The following is a 20645-nucleotide window of genomic DNA, read 5'->3' on the forward strand; positions in this document are numbered from 1 at the left end:
TTAATTAAATAATTAATTAATTATAATAGAATATTAATAACTAAAGAGTTTATCTTAATAAAAGTTAAGGTCCTTAAAAAGAAAAATATAAATATAGCGGTAATATAAGAAAAGATTAAAGTTTTTAAAGTAAAAATAAGAAGAAAGTAAAATAAAAATAATATTTATAAATTAAAGAAAATCTCTTTAATGATTAAAGACTTAATATTAAGGTTTAATATACTATAAGTAAATAATATATCTATAAATATATAAATAATATATAAGTAATATAGTCTTTTTTATATCTTAAGTATTATAAAGAGGTAAATTATTATAAACTTAAAATATTTAATAGCTATAAAATTTTAAACTCTATTTATAGCGATTATTTATAGAAATTTATAAAAAATAAAAATAATTAATAAGAAAAAGAATTAAATAAAGAGGAAATACTTAAGAAAATAAAAATAAAAAAGAGAGCTCTCAAGGATAAAGAAAGGTAAGAAAGTATATAAGTTATAAGAAGTATAAAGGTAATAATTAATTAAATAATTAATTAAGAAAGTAATAAAAAAATAAAAAATAAAATAATAAAGAAGAAGATCTTAGCAAGAAAAATAAGATATTATGCCTAAAAGGAAGAATTCTATATATATAAAAATATAGCTTCTTAGCTTAATTAGTAAGTAAGTTACTTAATATAAAAGCTTTTAAGTATAATAAGATAAAAAAAGTAATATTAGAAACCTATAAAGAGCCTTAAGTTTTTAATAAGAAAGAAAAAAATAGAAAAAAGTATTTTAAGTTATAATATAATTATTATAATTTTTAATAAATATAAGTATTTATTTTTATAAGAGATATAAGGATTATTTAATTAGATATTAAAGACCTTATTTAAGATACCTAAGATATTATATAAGATAAGTAAAATATAATAAAAAATAATTATAATATTATTTATAGTATAATACCTTACTAAGAAATTATTAATTAATAAAAATATAAGAGATATATAGTAATAGAAAAATTACATAAAAAAATATAATAAGAGATGAAAAGAATAATAATAAATAAGAAGTAAATAATTAATTAAAAATAATTATAAATATAAAATTAAACCTTATTATTAGCTGAGCAAAAATAATAAGAATATTTTATTATATATAAATTTATTACTTAATTAACAAAACTTAAAACTTAATCCTTCTTAGAATTTAATCAAATTAGCCTTCTTATTAAGAGCTAGCTTATATATCTCTTAAAAGAGCTTATAATTTTACTCTTAATTATTATTTATAATAAGGTATAAATAAAAAATATAAAGATAAGCTATTAAGTTTAATTAATTAATTCTAACCTTACTTAATAAATCCTTTAAGGTATTTTTTTTTATAAAGGCTAATTTAAAGGACCCTTATTAATAGACTTTAATAAATACTTTAATAAAAACTCTTATTTATAAGGCTTTTAATATTAAATATAATTAATATATTTTATATTTATAAAACCCTTAATTAATATATAAAATAAAAAGAAATAAAAAATATATTTTATATTTTAGCTAATATTAATTAAATAAGACTAATAATAATCTGAATATAAAATAAGGTTATAAAAACCTAAAAAGGTAATCTTAAGGGCTTTTTAATACTTTAAATAAGTAATTAATTATTTAAAGAATTACTTATAAAAATAAATAAAATTAATAAAGATATAAATAATCTAAAGAAAATAACTTAAGATTAATAAAATAAGCTTTTTAATAATTATATTAAGAGCGCTATAATACTTAAAAAAATACTTTATAATAGCCTGTAGGTTCTCTTTATTAAAGATATTAAAAATAAGCTAAATGTATAGCGGGAAGTAATCTTAATTAAAGGTAAAATATAAGTAATTTAGACTTTAAGGTATTTATAAACTTATTTAATTATATAATTAAAAAGAGACTTAAAGATATAAAGGATATAAGAATAAGCCTTAGGAAAATTAATAGTCTAAGTATTTATAAGAGTTACCTTAAACTTATTATAATTATTTTATTAAGAAAAATGTTTTTTTAGAAATTAATATAAATAATCTAAGAATAAGTAATAACTTAGATATTAGGGAAGATATTTTATTACTTATTAATAAGAATCTTAATGGGAGTTTATATAGATATAATAAATTAATTAATTAGAAAGTATAGAAGAGAGAAGAAAGATTAAAAAAGGGAAAATAAGAAAATAAGAAGTATATAGAAGTTATATATATATAAGGTAAAAATCTATAAGAAAAGAAAAGCAATATATTTAAATAATCTCTATATAAGAGGTTATAATTTATAGTTATTCCTCGCGTATATTAAAGAAGCTAATTAGCTTCTTAAGAGAGAAATAATAAATTTATTTATTTTTATATTTTATATATAAATTAACTTTTTATTTATTTCCCTTAAGATATAAAGATATAAAGCTTTATTATTTATAATTACTTATATTAATTATTTAATTAAAATATAAAGTCTTTCTTTTATTTATGTATAAAATATATATCTTTTTTCTTTAAAAAGATAAGAGCCTTTATTTAATAATAGCTTAATTAATATAAATTAATAATTACTTCTAAAACTAATTTTCTCTTTTTATACGCTAATAAATATAAAAAATAATTAATCCCTTTTTAATTAATTAAGTAAAATAATATAATATTATAATTATATATTATAAAGATTAAAGATTAAATAATAAGAGACTTTTAAATAATAATGACCTTATACCTTTACGTATATCTTAAACCCTTAAAATATCTTTATTTATATAATTGATTATTTTTTTTTACCTTTATTAATTATATATAATTTATAAAAAAAAGGAAATAACTTACTTAATAACTTAAGTTAATTACTTTAATGAAATAAAAAGTTTCTTTAAGAAATATAAAGAATTTTTATATATAATTAAGAAGCTATATAATTCTATATAGCTACTTTTTTTTTAGCCGCGAGATAAATAAAACTATTAAGACTTAATAACCTTTAAATACCTTAATACCTTAAATAGTAATTTTTTAAGTAAATTAAAGCTTAGAAAAAATAAGCTTTAAAGGTATTATTTTAATAATCTTATTTATAAAGTAATATAAGTAAGTATATATAATACCTTTAATATATATATTAAGACTTAAAAAAAAGTAATATAATACTTCTTAATAACTTAATATTAATTATATTATATATACTTTGGAATAAGCTTAAAAAGGTTATACTTATTACTTATTTTAAGATTAAGATTAAAGGGGAGATATTAAAGTATAACTCTAACTAAGAGTAGACTATATTATTTCTTTATAATAACTATAAGAGAATTTAAACCTATATTAATATAAGATTTAAAGGGGCTTAGAAGTAATATAAAGCCTATTATAAAAAGAAACGCTTTATAGGCTTTTTAGATATATATATAATAAATACTTTAGTACTTTTATATAAGATAAAATTAAGGGTAATTTATATTATTTTAATACCTTACTTATTATATAATTAGAAGGTTTAAATAAATAATATTATTCTTAGACTTTATTCTACCTAAAATAGGGATTAAAGTATCTTAGTTAATATCTTAATAATTTTAATAATAAAGACTCTATGCTTAAAGCCTAAGGTCTTAATAGGCTTCAATCAATAAGGTTTATCTATATAATTATTAATAGCTTTAATAATGCACTAAAACCAGCTCTATTTATAATAAACAGGTTATATCTTAACCAGCTAAAGAGGTTAAAATCTAACCCCTTTACATAATAGCTCCCCCTTTTAATATTAACCTTCCGATTATCCTTATAATTCTCGACCACTTAAAGAGGCTAAAATCTTAAAGAATTATACTTCTATTATCCTTATTAAAGGAGGTTTAACTATAACTAATAGTAACTAACTAATTAACTAATTTATAACTAGTTAATTAATTAATAATATATTAATAAAAAGATTATAATAATATAATATAAAAACCTTTAATTAAATAATTAAAGTAATATAACTAGTACCTATTAATATAACTTTAAATATAATTAAAATAACTTTACTAAGGTAATTTATAAGCTTTATAAAGATACTAAAAGTACTTATAATAGTCTATAAAAAATAATATTAAATAAAGCCCTTTAAAGTATTAAGTTAAGTATAAAACTTAGCTAATTAATATAAATTAAACTTATAATTATTAATTATAATATTTTTTTCTTTTTCTTAGCCTCTATTTACTTAGTTATAATATTAATAAAAGGTTTAATTTTATTAAAAAAGAATTTTTTTTATTAAAGGCTCTTAAAAAGAAGCTAAAAAAAAGGAAAGATCTTATTAATAGAGATATTATATTCCTTGAGGACTTATAAGATAATAACTAATATAAAATATAGCTTATACCTCTTATTATTAATATTAATACCTTTTATAATACTAAATAAAAAGATTAAAGAAATCTTATAATTAACTAAGATCTAGCTATATAGCTATAAATATAATTATATTAAGAAATAAAAGTTATTAGTATTATAGGTTTACTTAGAGGGATTAGTTCTTAGAGTTAATATTAGAGTTTTATAAACTTAATAAGTATTAGTACTAGACTTAGTAGTAAATAGAGGTCTATAGGTTTAATTAATTAAACCTATCTAATTAAATATATAATATATATATCTTAGCTTATATAAATATATAAATAATAGTAATTTTAATAATAATTTTAAAAATACTTTATTTTATTATATATAATTAATAATAAGTAAAAGATTTATAGTTTTATAATTATAAGTATAAAAAATATAATATAATAAATAATTAAAAAAAACTTTTAATTAATTTCTTATAAATACCCTTAAAACTTCTAAGTATAACTTAGGCTTATTAAATAATTATAAAAAAGCTATAATAATAATATAATAACTTAAATAATAATTAATTTTATTATTAAGTTAAATAAGTAATTATTATTATTTTAATTAATTATAATTTTATTTAAAACTTAATTCTTAAATATTTAATTAAGCTAACTTTAAATACCTTTATTAAAGCTACCTTAAAAAAATAATACTTTAAAAGCTTATTTCTTTTATAACTATTAATTTTTTTTTTATAACTAATATATTTTTATTATCTTTTAAGTTATTATACTTAACTTATATATCTTATAGATAAGTACTAAGCTTTCTCTCTCTAAGATTTAATCTTATATAATAATTATTATATCTTTATATATTATTAATAATTATTATATTTATATTCTTAAAGAAATTATTTTATAACTTTATAATTATAAAAATACTTTTTATCTTAAAGAAATTCATATTAATAAATTAGCTCTAACTATTAATATTAACTTTTTATAGCCTTTAGTTTCTTATTATAATAATTTAGCCCTTAATTATATTATTTTAAATATTAAGAAGTTATGTATTTAAAATATTTATAAATAAATTATTTTAGGCTTTGCTCTTAAGGGTTATTTCTTATAATAATAGCATCTTATTAATAATACTAATAGATCTTTAAGTAATAATTTATTTAATAATAATTATATATATCTTTACTTATTTAGTTTGTTATATTTTTTCTTACCCTAGGCCTATTAACTTTATAAGCCTTTAGCCTTGTCAAAAAAAATAGCCTCTTAGCCTTTTCTAAATATATAAATTAACTTTAATTGAATAGATAAGTCTTTATTATTATTAATAAAAATTAGTCTTATGTTTTATATATAATATATTTATTATATACTTTATAGCTTTTATTTATTTACTTAATATTTCATTCTTTAATAACTTAATTCTTATAGCCCTTTTTAAGCTTTAATTTATTTATTCTTATATAAGATATATAATTATATATATATTTTATTAAGACCTTTAGGGCTAATAACTTAGGGTTCTATTTCTTTATTTAAGCTTTAATTTAAGGGCTTTAATAAAGGTATTATATAATTATATATTTTTTCCCTTTAATAATTAGATAACTCTTAATTCTCTCTTAATTATAGCCTTATTAAAATATTTTTTAGGCTAAATTAAATATAAGATAATTTAAATTTATTTAATACAAAAACCTTTATTAAGTTATTAATAATAAGCTTGGTTAAGGAAATATATTTTATTTTAAATTTTTTTTAATCTCTTATCTTAGCTAATAATTATATATATCTATATAATAAAGCTTTATATATAATTAAGGAGGCTCTACCTTAATAAGATAAATTATTTATTAATTATTATATTAAATACTAACTCTAATTAAAGTTATTATTAGGCCTTACTAAGTGATTAACCCTATAAGGTTAACTCTAAGAGAGGATAATTAATAGCTTTTAAAGATATTTTTCTTAATAACTTATAAAAATATAAAGATAAAAAGCTTTACCTTAATACTAAACATAATAATTATATTTTATATATTTATTCTTTAAATAACTATTTCTTTAAATAGCTTTATAGTAAATACTTATAACCTCTTTTAATTTTTTATATTATTAATAAAGCTTATATTTATAATTATAAGAAATATATTTTTCTTAGACCCTTAGTTTATATTAAATCTAAAGATATAATCTTAAAATTAAAATAAATATTTTAAGACTTAAGTAATAGCTTAATAATATTAAGGGCCTAATGTTTAATTCAATCTTATAAGTTTAATTATAAGAAAAATAAAATTTAGCTAAGTTATTATTATAATATATATAATTATATTTATTTTCTTTAAGTATAAATTTATATTTCTTAAGGTTATTAAATTAGCATAAAATAATTGTTTTTTTTTAGATTATTAAAATAATTATCTTAAACCTAAGTAAACAACTAAAAAAGAAATAATTAATCTAATTTATATATATAGCCTAAGATAATAATAATTAATAACTTTTATTATCTTAGATTATATTTATCTTTAAGAATTATTAAAGAGGGTTATTTCTATTAAGGTAATATAACTCTTATAAATCTTTTATAAATATTATTGTTTTTTTACCTAATATATATAATAAGCAAGTTAGCTATATAAGTAAGTTAGCTAAAAATCCCTCACCTAATATCTTCTTAATTTAATTAATTAATACTTGACTACCTAGCATATTATATACTAATTATAAGGCTAAAATACTTCTTGCCCTTTAGGCTTATTAAAATTAACTAAAACTTAGCTTCCGACGGGCTATAATAATCTATAGGGTTAATCATAATACTCTTATTAATTACTATAAAGGGATTTAATAATATTTTTATATTCTTAAGAGTAAACCTTATTAAGGATATTAGGTTTAGTATTAATATAAATTATATTAAGGTAAAAATTTATAAAATCTTTAATATCTCCCTTAATTTATATATCTAATTAATTAAATAATCTTATATATTTTTATATTAATCTATTAGCTATATGGTTTTTCTTTTTAAGTATATATTTAATAATAAAAATAAAGAGAAAAAGGTAATTAATATATCTTAAAATAAAGGATCTAAGTATATTATTTACCTTATTATTAATTTAATAAATTAATATTTATAAATTAGTCTTAAAAATAAAAAAAAAATTATAAATTATACCCCTAAGGTAATAAAAAGCATAAAAGATTACTTTATATTTTTTTTTATTATATTATACTTAGATTTAACTAGGTTTTATTATCTAAACTTAAATTATATTAAGTTTTATTTCTTATTAATTACTTATATTAAAATATACCCTTAGCCTAAGAGGCTTATATTAATTATTCAGATTACCTCTTTTGTCTCTTTTAAGTAATTAAAAGTAATAATAACTAATAAAGCTATAATCTTCTTCTTTAATATCTTTATTGCCTCCTTTTAATTTAGTCCCTAGATAAACTTAATATCTTTTTTTAATAAGTCTATTAAGGGCTTTATAATTTATATAAATTATTTAATATATTAATATTGATATCTTATAATATTAAAAAAAGACATTATTTCCCTAATATTAAAATAAACTTCTTACTCTAAAATTAATATAAGTTTTTTTTTCTTTTAGCTTTTTCTTATAAGTCTTATAGAAATATTTAATTATTAGTATTATTTTTCTATAAAATTAAGACTTTTAGCTTATAATTATATATCTTAATAGCTTAATATTTCTTAATACCTTATTAAGATTAATTAAATACTCTAAGATAGAATAATATATCCCTAGGATTATATCTTTCTTATTATAATTTATTATAAGTCTATTAATATAAATATTATCTAAAAATAATTAATATAGATCTAAGATTAAGTCTCTTAAGATTTAAAAAATATTTTATATAAATTAAGTAATAGAATTTATAACTCTTTATAATAATATATATATCCTTAGTAATTTAATTAGTATTATAAAACTTATTTAATCTTTATTAATTTCTATATGCTTTATTTAATTATATCTTAAGCATAGTAATTATATAGGTCCTAAGGGAAATAAACTAGTTATATTGGTTTATATTTATAGAGGGGATGCTAATATTATCTTAAATAAGGAATAAGTTATATCTAGTAATATACTTAAAAGTATTAAATATAATTAAGTTATATTAATAGCTAAGGTAGCTAATATATAAGAAAGTACTAAGGAGTAAATTTTATATATTTTATATATCTTATTAAGACCAATTATAAATAAGAGTAATATTATTTCTAGCTCGTATTAGTCTTAGATTATTATTATTTTAATATAATATTAGTCTAAGACTTAATAGGTATATTAGCTTGAAGGAATTATAGAGATTATATAATATAACCGCGAAGGTTATAATATTAAGAAGAAATTTAAAAGTAATAATATCTTATATACTATAGAATCTATAAAGAACTTATTATAGCTACGAGAAATAAGGCTATCTTAAATTATATACTTATTTATTAATATTAGAAAATTAATTAATTAAAATTAATTATTTTTTTTCTAAATAAAAAAACTTAAGTTTTTATAAGAGTTATAACCCTCTTTAAGGATTTCTTTTTTTATTTAGGTTCTTAAAAATTTAATATTTCTTTTTTATATCTATTAAGAATAAATATACTTTATATTTATTAGGCCTTATACTTAAATACCTTAATAACCTATAAAGGTATTACTAATAGATTAAGTTTTTTATATTCTAAGAATTCTTATATTAATATTACCTCTTTATTATATATACTCTCAAGGAATATATTAAGGTTTTCTTAAGTAAAGGTATTATTTATTTAGTTAATTAGTCTTTAGAGTTATTCCTTATAGATTTAGGTCCCTTACTTAATTTCTAAGAATTTTAATATAATTTAATTATAATATTTTAAATCTTTTTATAATTTCTTTTATATTTTTTCTTACTTCTTTTTTTTTATAAAAGGTATTAATTAATATTTCTTTTAATTTATTATTATTAAATATAGTTGTATTTTTTTATATTTTTTAATTAATTAATTAATTTATATCTTCTAGGGCTATATAGTATTACTTAATTATCTTTATTTTAATAATACTTATTATTTCGTTTTTTAACTCTTAACTTAATTATTATAATAATATTAAGATATTGTCTAATTATAAATTACTTTCTTAATTAAACTTAGGTTTAAAGAAAAAATAAATATATATTTTAATAATATATTTTTATTTATATTATAAATTAAGGCTTCTTATTTAATAAACCTAGTTATTAAAATAATAATATAAGTATTATTTAATTAATATTAAAAAAATATTTAATTATTTCTTATTAAATAATTAAATAATATTCTTACTAAGTAAATAAATAATATATTAAGAATAAAAAGAATTAAGATTTTATAAAAAGGTGCTATATATATCCTTTATTAAATCTATATATTACTAAGGTATAATTAAATAATAATTTAGCCTAATATCATAATTTAATCTTAAGAGAACACTATAATTAAAATATAAGCTTAGATAATCTTAAGCCTATAAGCTTTTATAAGTTCTTATAAAATAATATTCCTTTCTAAGCTTAGATTTATTATAACTTTAATTATTTTACCCTCTAGGTTATTAAGTCTTGTAAGAATATAAGGTAGCTCTTAAGGCTAAATAATTACTTTCCCTTAATTCTTAATTATTAGTTTAAGATTATTAACCTTTTAATTAATTAATTCTCCCTTTTTATTATAAATATAATCTTTTCTATAAATTTAGCCCCTTTTTAATAAACTTTTATAATTCTTATTTCTTTATTTAAAGTATTATATTAATTATAATAATATAAGTATTAAACTAAAAGTCTTTTATATTATTATTAATTGAATTAATTATAATTTCTTTATTAATAAAAATTATATTTATATTAGCTCTCTTATTAATTATTACTTAATAAGCCTCCCCTTAGTCTTACTTATTAACTTAGATTATATTAATATTATTAATTTTTTTATTAAATAATCCCTAGTTTTTTTAATAATATATAAAATAAGTTTAATATAAATCATTTATTTTATATTATTAATAATCTTTTAATAATCTTTTATTATTTCTTTATTTAGCTAAAGTAACAATATAAATAACTTATTTATTAAACTTAACATTTTTTATTTAATATTTATCTCTTAATTTTTAGATAATTAAAGCTTACTTTTCGTTTAATATTTAAAACCTCTAAGTCTTTTTCTTATTAGTAATAAATATCTTTTTTATTAAGATTAACTTTTTAATTAACTAAATAATTTCTTATTTCTTAATAATATCTTTTATATAAACGCTATTCTTTATATTAATATTAATAATAATAATTATAATAATAAGTATTTAAGATATTTTTATTTAATTAAATAATATAAAGTCTTTATTAATTAAGATTATATTAATAAAAGTCTTAGGTAATAGGTTTTAATTATTTAAAATATCTTAATTCTCTTATATAATTTCCTTAGGTAAAGAATTAAATCTCTCTAGGGACTTATATTTTAATTAATAATAGTTTAAGGCCTTAAGGTTTTTCTAAATTAAATTATTAATAATATTATTCTTAAGCTAGGTAAATATAAGCCTAAGCCTAGCCTTATTATATTACTTAAGTTACCTAATTAATAAATATAAATCTAATTATAAAAAATTTATTCATTAGTTATAAATAAGTGTTTAGACTTTAAATCTTTTAAGTTAATATATAAGATTTAATAATAATATTAAATTATTTGTTTTAAGTTAGGCTATTTTACCTTAGGGGTTATAGCTTATAATATTATTACTTTTATTATAAGCTAAGTTAATATAAATATTAAAAAAATAATTTCTTTTTATATAATATTAATATATTAAGTAACTCTAATAATTACCTTATTTAAACCTATAGGCTATATTTATATAAAAATTCTTATAGTCTCTAAATTAATTAATAATATAATATTGTAAAAGGTTAAGTTATTTTTATACTTATTTATATATTATTTTTTTAAAACAATTTATATAAGTTATAATTAAGTCTCTTACTTTTCTATTAAATTAATTAAGAGCTAAGTAAATTATATAGTAAGGTTATTAATTCTTAAATTAGCTACTTTATTAGGCTCTTTTTTAAGGATCTTAGGGGTCTTAGTAATCTTTATAAAAAGATTAAAGCTTCTTAAGGAGGTTAAGGCCTAAGTAACCTTATAAATATTATCCTTAGCTCTAAGGTAATAAGTCTTTTAAATTTTAATCTTATTTTTATAATATTATTTAATTATTTAAGTAATATTATTATAATTTATTATAATAATCTCTTTAATACTCTTATTATATTTTTTATAAATACCTTTAATAATTTCGTTAGTTAATACTTTATAAATAGCCTAAGATTAATTCTAAGAGTTTTTTTATTTTTTAGTAATTTAATTAAAAAAATATTAATATTTATTTAATTACTTAATAATAATATAAAAATTAGCCTTTAATTATATTTTATTAAGTATCTTAAGATTCTTTTTAATTATTTCTAATTAATTAAATTCTTTATTTATAAAAGACTTTTTTTATTTCTTTTAAGCTTTTTCTTAATTAAATCCTTTTATAGCTTATTAAGTCTCTCTTTTAATCTTAAGATTAATATATAACTTAAAAAGTCTTATTTTTTTTCCCTTAAAGATATTTATAAGCTTTATTTATTAATTAAAGTTTTATAAGTACTTAGTTATATTTTTATTTTAAAAAGTAAAAAAAAGTAAAATAAAATAATAAATAAGAAATTAATTAATCTTTTAGCTAAGACCTTTTAAATTAAATGAATAAAGGCTATATTAGTTATAATCTTATTATTACTCTTAGCCTTTATGCCTTAATTAATTTTATTTTTTAATATTAAGTTAAGTCTTTTATTATTTTAAGCTATTATTATTATATCTATAATAATTATTATTTAATTAATTAATTCTAAGTAATTAAGGTCTTTATTATTTATATTTATGCCTTAAGGAATATAAAAGGGACTTATTATAAGAATTACCTTAAATATTATAAAGATTAAAATAAAGGTAATAAAGGTCTTATTTTTTATAATTATCTAAATACATATTCTAAGAGCTAAAATCTTTTATTATTACTTTATTAAGCCTCTTCTTAATAACTTAAATAAAACTAAACCCTTAGTCTTATAAAGAAAATATATTTCTTATATAAGCTATAAATTAGTAATATTTTCTTTTTATATTTATAAGTAATAGATTTTTTTTTTCTCTTAGTATTTACCTTTTATAAGGTATACAAAAGGTTTATCTTAATCTTAAAGCTTAAAAAAGAATTTAATTAAATAATTTTATATACTTAGGGATTAAAAAAAAGCAAAATTTATCTATAATTAATCTCTCTTATAGCTAAGTAGCTTTTAAGGTTTTTTTAATTCCTTACTTTATTTTTCTTATAATAATACTTAATATTATTATATTATTTAGCCTAATAATAAGAATTATATATATAATTTATTTATTAAAAATATAAAAATATATTCTCTTATTTAATTAAAGAAATCTATCTTTAATAATAATATATTTTAATTAGTATTAAAATAAGAGTATTAAATATCTTATATAAGGGTATTAGATGTATTAAAGAAATAAAATATATTAATTATAGCTTAATCTAAATATTCTTTAACTTTTTCTTAAGGACTTTTAAAGAGAGATATTATATATTTCTTAGTAAGGTAAATATAATATAAGATAATCAGGGTAAATAATTAATAATAATAAAAATCTAACTAAAAAAAAAGGCCTAAAAGTTTTTAATTTCTTATTTATTATACTAATAATAATAATAATAATAATACTTAGAGGTATCTTAGCCTCTAACCCTTTTTTATATATTAGAAATTACCTAATAGCTTAAAATAGCTTAGTATTCTTTTCCCTTAACTTATTAGTAAGCTATAAGACTTTTTTAATATTTTTATTTAATATTATAAAAGGTATTAATATTAATAATTAGGGTTATAAGCTATGCTTTATATTAGTAATTATCTTATAAGTCCTTATGGAATATAATATCTCTATTAATAAGATTTTCTCTTTTTTTTTAGCTTTTTTTTAAGAGCCTCTAATAAAAAAAGCTTATTTTTAAAAAAATTAAACCTTTTATTAATATTATAAGTAAGTAAAAAAAGGCTAAGAAAAAAAGAAAAATATTATAATTAAAGATTATAAGTTTAACTTATATTAATTAGCTAAGCTCTATGCTTAACTTAATACTTTAAAGGGCTTTATTTAATATTATATTTTATAACTTATTATAAGTACTTTAGTATCCTTATAAAGCTTATAAATTATCTTAGTAAGGTTAGTTTAATTATATTCAAAGTTATATTAATAAGTATTAATTATATTACTTTAATTATTTAATTAATAGTTCTTATAAAAAATAGCTATTATAATGTTATTATTAATATATTATTTATTAGCTAGGTATAAATTAGTTAATTAATTAATTCTTATTAGTTATAATTAAACCTCCTTTAATAAAGATAATAAAAGTACTTTTAGCCTCTTTAAGTAATTAAGAATTATAAGTATAATTAAAAGGTTAATATTAGAGGAGAGAGTTATTATATAAAGGGGATTTTAACTTCTTTAGCTAATTAAGATATAACTTATTTATTATAAATAGAGCTAGTTTTAACATATTATTAAAGCAATTAATAATTATATAAATAAACCATACTAATTTAAGCCTATTAAAACCTTAGGCTTTAAGTATAAAGCTTTTATTATTAAAATTATTAATATTATAACCTAATAAAATACTTAGTATAATTAAGGAGGACTCTACTATTACCCACTAATTAAGATATAATTACTATTAGAAATTAAGTAATTATAGTAATTACTTTATAATTACTTATTATTACTTATATAATTAATTACCTTAATTAGTATCCTTAGGCTAATAATTAAGAAAGACCCCTTAGGTATATAAAATATACTTATTATACTTTCTTATATAATAGTTACCTTAGTTATTAATATAACTTAATTATACTTAATACCGTTAAGCTTATTACTAAATATAACTTATACCTTATTTAAGATAATACTAATATCCTCTCGACTAATATAAATTAATATTACTAGTTTATCCCCCTTAGGACCTATATAATTATTATTTATTAATAGCTCTTATTTAAAGGATTACTTATATTACCTTAACTAATATTAAATATATTACCTACTTAGGTAAATCTTATTAATAATTACTAATAGGTTTTACTTATTAATTATTTACTTATCGTATTTATTTAGGCTAATCCCTAAGATAAAAAAATAAATAATATAAATAGCTTTAATAAGAAAAAAAATAAATAGCTCTAAGCTTAGATTATTATTATAAGTACTAAAATAAATAGACTTTATAAACTTATTTAAAAACTAAGTAAAATATAATAAGCTTAGAATATATAATATATAGATAATATCTAAAATATTTATAATATAATAATTATTACTATAAGAGATAAAGATATAAAAGAAATCTTAAACTTAAATCCCCCGGAGAAATTTAATAAAATTACCTATAAGCTATTTACTTTTCTTATATAGCTATATGCTTTTATAACTTATTACCTAATCTAATTTACTTTAATATCTAATAAGGTCTAATATATTATAAGGCGATTTATTAAATATATTATAGCTTAATTTAAACTCATTATAAAAAAATACCTTATTATCACTTTTATTAAACTCTTATACTAAATTATAAACCCCTATTAAGGTATAAGCTAAAAGGGAGATTAAGGTATTTTAATAAACCTAATTAATATCTAAGTATAAAACTAAATACCTCTAGCTTACCTTAAAGCTTATTAAAGATTAATAGCCCCTAATATTATTCTTTTTTAATAGACTTAAGAAAGAAATTTAAGTAAAATTATATAAGAAAAATTAACTAAATAACCTTATTAATTATATTAATAAAGCTATAAAAATTAATAATTAATAAATTTCTTAGTAAAAACTATAAAACTCTAAGTTTAATAATAATAAGGCTAATACCTTATGCTTTAATACTAATTAAAGAAAAAAGTAATAATATAATACCTTATATAATATAAATCTAGGGCCTATAAAATTAGGGGCTATTTAGTAAAGATTAAAAGATATTAAATATTAGTATTATTATAAAAAAGGTTATAAGGTTAATAAATATAAAAAAAAGTACTAAGATATCTAAGAAGGGCGCTATAAATTAAAATTATAATAATCCCTCTTAGAAAATAAGAAATAATTAAGGACTACTTAGGTAAATATAAAACCTTAAATTATTATTTATATTACTAAGATATTTAAGATAGCATAATAAGGATATAATAAGATAAGACTTTAACTAAGAGAAATTATAATATTTTACTAAGTTATTTACTTAATAAAAAAATAAATATAAAATAATTATATAATTAATAATATTATAAAGGAATATTATTATAAGCCTATTAAACCCTTAAAAGCTTATTAATTATACCTTATTAACTTATATAAATAAAAACCCTTATTAAAACTAAACTAAGTAGAAGGGATTATAGCTACCTTATTATAATAAATAATCGCTATACTTAGACGCACTAATTAATAACCCGCGGAGCTAATAGTATTAACCTTAATAATATTAATAAAGTAAAGGCTTTAATTACCCTTAATACTAGCTAAGTAAACTAATTTTAAAGAAGCTATAAAAAAAGGTTTTAATTATACAAATTAGGTTATAAGATATAATATTATATTATTATATATACCCTCTATTATATATAAGAGAGATAATTAATATAATAACCTTATATAATATAACTATAGCCTATACCTATAATATTAACTTAAGGCATTATAAGAATATAATAAAACCTATAAATAATAAAAATAAAAGCATAATAATAAGCCTTAATAATTAAGATAACTTAATAAATTAATTAATAATAATACTTATTAAGTTAGGTAGAAATATAAAGAAAAAAAAATAAAAAAAGAATTATATAAAGCTTAAATATAATAATAAAAATAATAAAAGACAAATAAAGAATTATAAAAAAAAAGTTACTCTTAGCTCTATAATAAAAATAATAAATAATATTAAAATAACTTAAAAGAATAATATATGTAAATAATATAAGAAAATATAAAATTAATAAATAAATAAAAAAATCTATATTAGGGTATATTATAAGCAATTAGCTAAGAACCTTAGATACCTTATAATATTATTTAACCTATAAGATAATATATAAATATACCTAATATATAAAGAATATATTAATATCTTATATATATTATATTAATATTATTAATATAAAGAATATTGAAAAGAAAAATATAAATAAGATTATTTCCTTATTATATTACTTTATTAATTAAATAATAAACCTTACTTATAATATAGAATAAAAAGATATTAAGGATTTTATTAATATAAATCTATTAATATTACTATAACGTAATATATATTAAAGCTTTATTATATTATTTAAAAGAAAAAATAAATTACTTATAAAATTAAAGATTAATACAAATAAACTAACTAAGAAAAATAAGAAAAACCTAGTAATATTTAATATATATAAAAACAATAATAAAAAAAAATTACTAGTAATAATAAAATAGCTTAAAGGATAATTATATTTATAAAGCCTATATAAATAATAAATATAAATATAATTATTATAGCTATATTATAATAATTATAAAAAACTAAATATCTTATTTAATATAGGGTAATAAATAAATAAATATAAGAATATATTATTATAAAAGGCCCTTTATTTTATAAATAATATATATAAGTAATAATACTTAGAATTAAAAGTATAAATTAAGGGAGAATAATTAAATATTTTAATAAATAATAAAGCTAAATAGAATTATTTTAACCTAATAATAATAAATAAGCTTAAGCTACTATAGAGATATAAATAAATGCCTTATTTAATTATTAACCTAAAAGAACCCTTTTTAATTATAATAATAAAATTATTAATTATAAGATTAATTACCTAAAGGTTTTTATTAAAAAAAGAATTAAGAGATATTATTTAATATTATATTAAATAAATAATATAATATTATATTAAATAAATAATATAATATTATATTAAATAAATAATATAATATTATATTAAATAAATAATATAATCTTATACTTAGGTACTTATAGTTATAATAATATAACTTATATTTTAATTAGAGAATTAGCTAAGTATTCTTTTTTAATAATAAGATATTTTTTATAATAAATAATAACTTAAGATATAATATAATATCTTAAAATTTTATTAAAAAAATAGAAAAATTAAATAAATATAAATATAAAATACCTTTTTACTTATAGGGGTAAAATATAAATACTATAATAAATAGAAATAATAATAATAGAGAATAATCGCGTGAGTTATATAATAGTTTTATAAACTTATGAAGGGCCTTAAATAATTAAAGAAACTATATAATAACTTAAAAAAGAAAAAATAACTTAAAATATATTATAAAAGTATTATATTTATAAAAAACTCTTCGGGGAAGAATTTAAAATAAATTTACTTAAATATATATATTATAACATCGAGATTAAGTTTATCAATAAAAAATAACCTAGCTTTAATAAACTTTATTTACTTAATAAAATATAATTATTAATATTAAAGAAATATATTAAAGATATAATATAAAAGAATATATTAAGGAAAATAAGTTATTTATTAAATACCTTATTATATTTATTTAAAGAAAAATAAAAGCTTTAATTTTATATTAATTTTAAAATATTTAATATTGGTATAATTAAAGATTATATATTACTACCCCTTATTAATAAGTTAAAAAATTAATTTTTAAAATAAAGTATTTTATTCTATTTAACCCTAAAAAAGCCTATAACCTTTTTTAGATTAAAGAAGGATATAAATAAAAAACTACTTTTTATATTAAGTATAAACTATTTAAGTATTTTATTATACCTTTTAGAATTACTAATATACTTATTATATTTTAATAAATACTTAATAATATACTATAAGAATATCTAGATATATTTATTATATATTACTTAGATAATATTATTATTTTCTTTAAAATAAATAAAAATATATACAATATATTTATAAGGTATTTTAAATATTATAAAATATAAAATTACTAATAAAACCTAAGAAAAATAAATTTTATACCTTTAAGGTAAAATTCCTTAGATATATTATCTCTTATAATAAAATATATATAGACCTTAAGAAAATCTTAGTAATTAAAAATTAAAAAACTAATTAATATTAAAGAAATATAAGCTTTTTTTAGTTTTATTAATTATTATTATAAATTCCTTAAAGTATTTAAGGGAATACTTATATTATTAATAAAACTTATAAAAAAAGATAAACCCTTTATAATAAAGATATAAGCTAAGTAAATATTTTAATAAATTAAGGAATTTATCTTAAGTAAACTAATACTTAAGATATTTAATTTATTCTAATAAATTAAACTTAAGATAAATACCTTAGACTTTGCCTTAAGCGCTTAGATTAAATAATAAAATAATAAAGGATTATTATATTTAATTATATTTTATTCTTATAAGCTATATAAAATAGAACTTAATTACCTTATTTATAATAAAGAATTCTTTATAATTATTAATACTTTTAAGGAATTTTAATATTACCTCCTTAAGAGCTAATACTAAATTAAGGTATATATAAACTATAAGAATATCTCTTATTTTACTAAAACTTAATAAGTTAGTAAATAATAATTATAATATATAAAATACCTCTTAAAATTTAATTATATTAGTATTTATATTAAGAGATTAAAAAATAGCTAAGTTAATATTATTAGCTAATAACTTAACCTAGATATTAAAAAACTTAAATTTAAAAAAATAATTATTATATCTTATCTTAGAGAGATACCTTAGGTAAAAATTTATTAAGTAAATATAAAAGCTAATACCTCTATTAGAATACCTTATACTTATTAAGAGATATAAATAACTAATTTTAGACTTTATTAAATATATATAAAGATATTAATAATAAAATAATAAAGTTTAAACCTATAAAAAAAGATCTTTATCCCTAGTAAAATATTTTTAAATATTTTTAATTATTATTATTACTAAGTTATATATTATAATAACCTAAAAGAAATACTTAAAGCTATATAATAATATCATAGCAATTATAACCTTAAAAGTAAGATATAAGGAAAAATATATTAATATAAAAAATATTATAAAAAAACCTAATTATTAATATAAGGACTACTAATCTATAAATAAGTAAGGGTTATAAAGATATTATAATAAATTAATAAAGCTATTTATATAATAAAATAAGGTAATTTACTCTTAGAATAAATCTTAAAATAGAATAAATAACTCTTAGATAATAAAAGAATAAAAAAATAATAATTCTTAGATAAATTATACTATAAACTTATATATAAAATCTATAGTTATTAGCTATATAAATACTAAGGAATTAATAAAACCCTAAAATAAGTTAAAATAACTTATATTCTTCTTAATATAAAAAGAATTATTTTAATAATTATTAATTAATATAACCTTTATATAAAGACTAAGGTATAATACTATAAACCTTATAAGAAATTATAATTACTCTTAGTTTTAAAATAATTATAAGACTTTATTACTATAGATTTTATTACTAATTACCCTTATTAGAAAAACTAGCTATTAAAAACCTTTATAATAATATTCTTATTATTATAAATAGACTTATAAAATTTTCTTATATTATACCTTATAGAGAATTAATAATAATTAAAGAATTTACTTATTTTTTATATTTTTATATTATTAAAATATATAATATATTACTTAAAATTATTATAAATTAAGAATTATTATTTATTTTAAAATTCTAATAAAGCCTTATAAGATACTTAGGGATTAATTATAAACTCTATATAATATATTTTAAGGAAATAAATAATTAAATTAAATATATAAATTAAATACTAAAATAATACTTTTAATACTAATATACTTAATAAGTAAGATAATTAGATAAATAAGATAATTAAAAATCCCTTAACTTATATTATTATTATTTAATTAATTAATTCTTAACTACCTAATATATTAAAAGAAAATAAAGAGGCTAGAATTCTTCTTGCCTTTTAGGCCTATTAAAATACCTTAAACTTAAGTCTTTAGCGAGCTATAA

The sequence above is a fragment of the Fusarium solani genome (genome assembly GCF_023522795.1).
Source record: "Fusarium solani strain SB1 chromosome Unknown bctg00000012, whole genome shotgun sequence".
Classification (NCBI taxonomy): Eukaryota; Fungi; Ascomycota; class Sordariomycetes; order Hypocreales; family Nectriaceae; genus Fusarium; species Fusarium solani.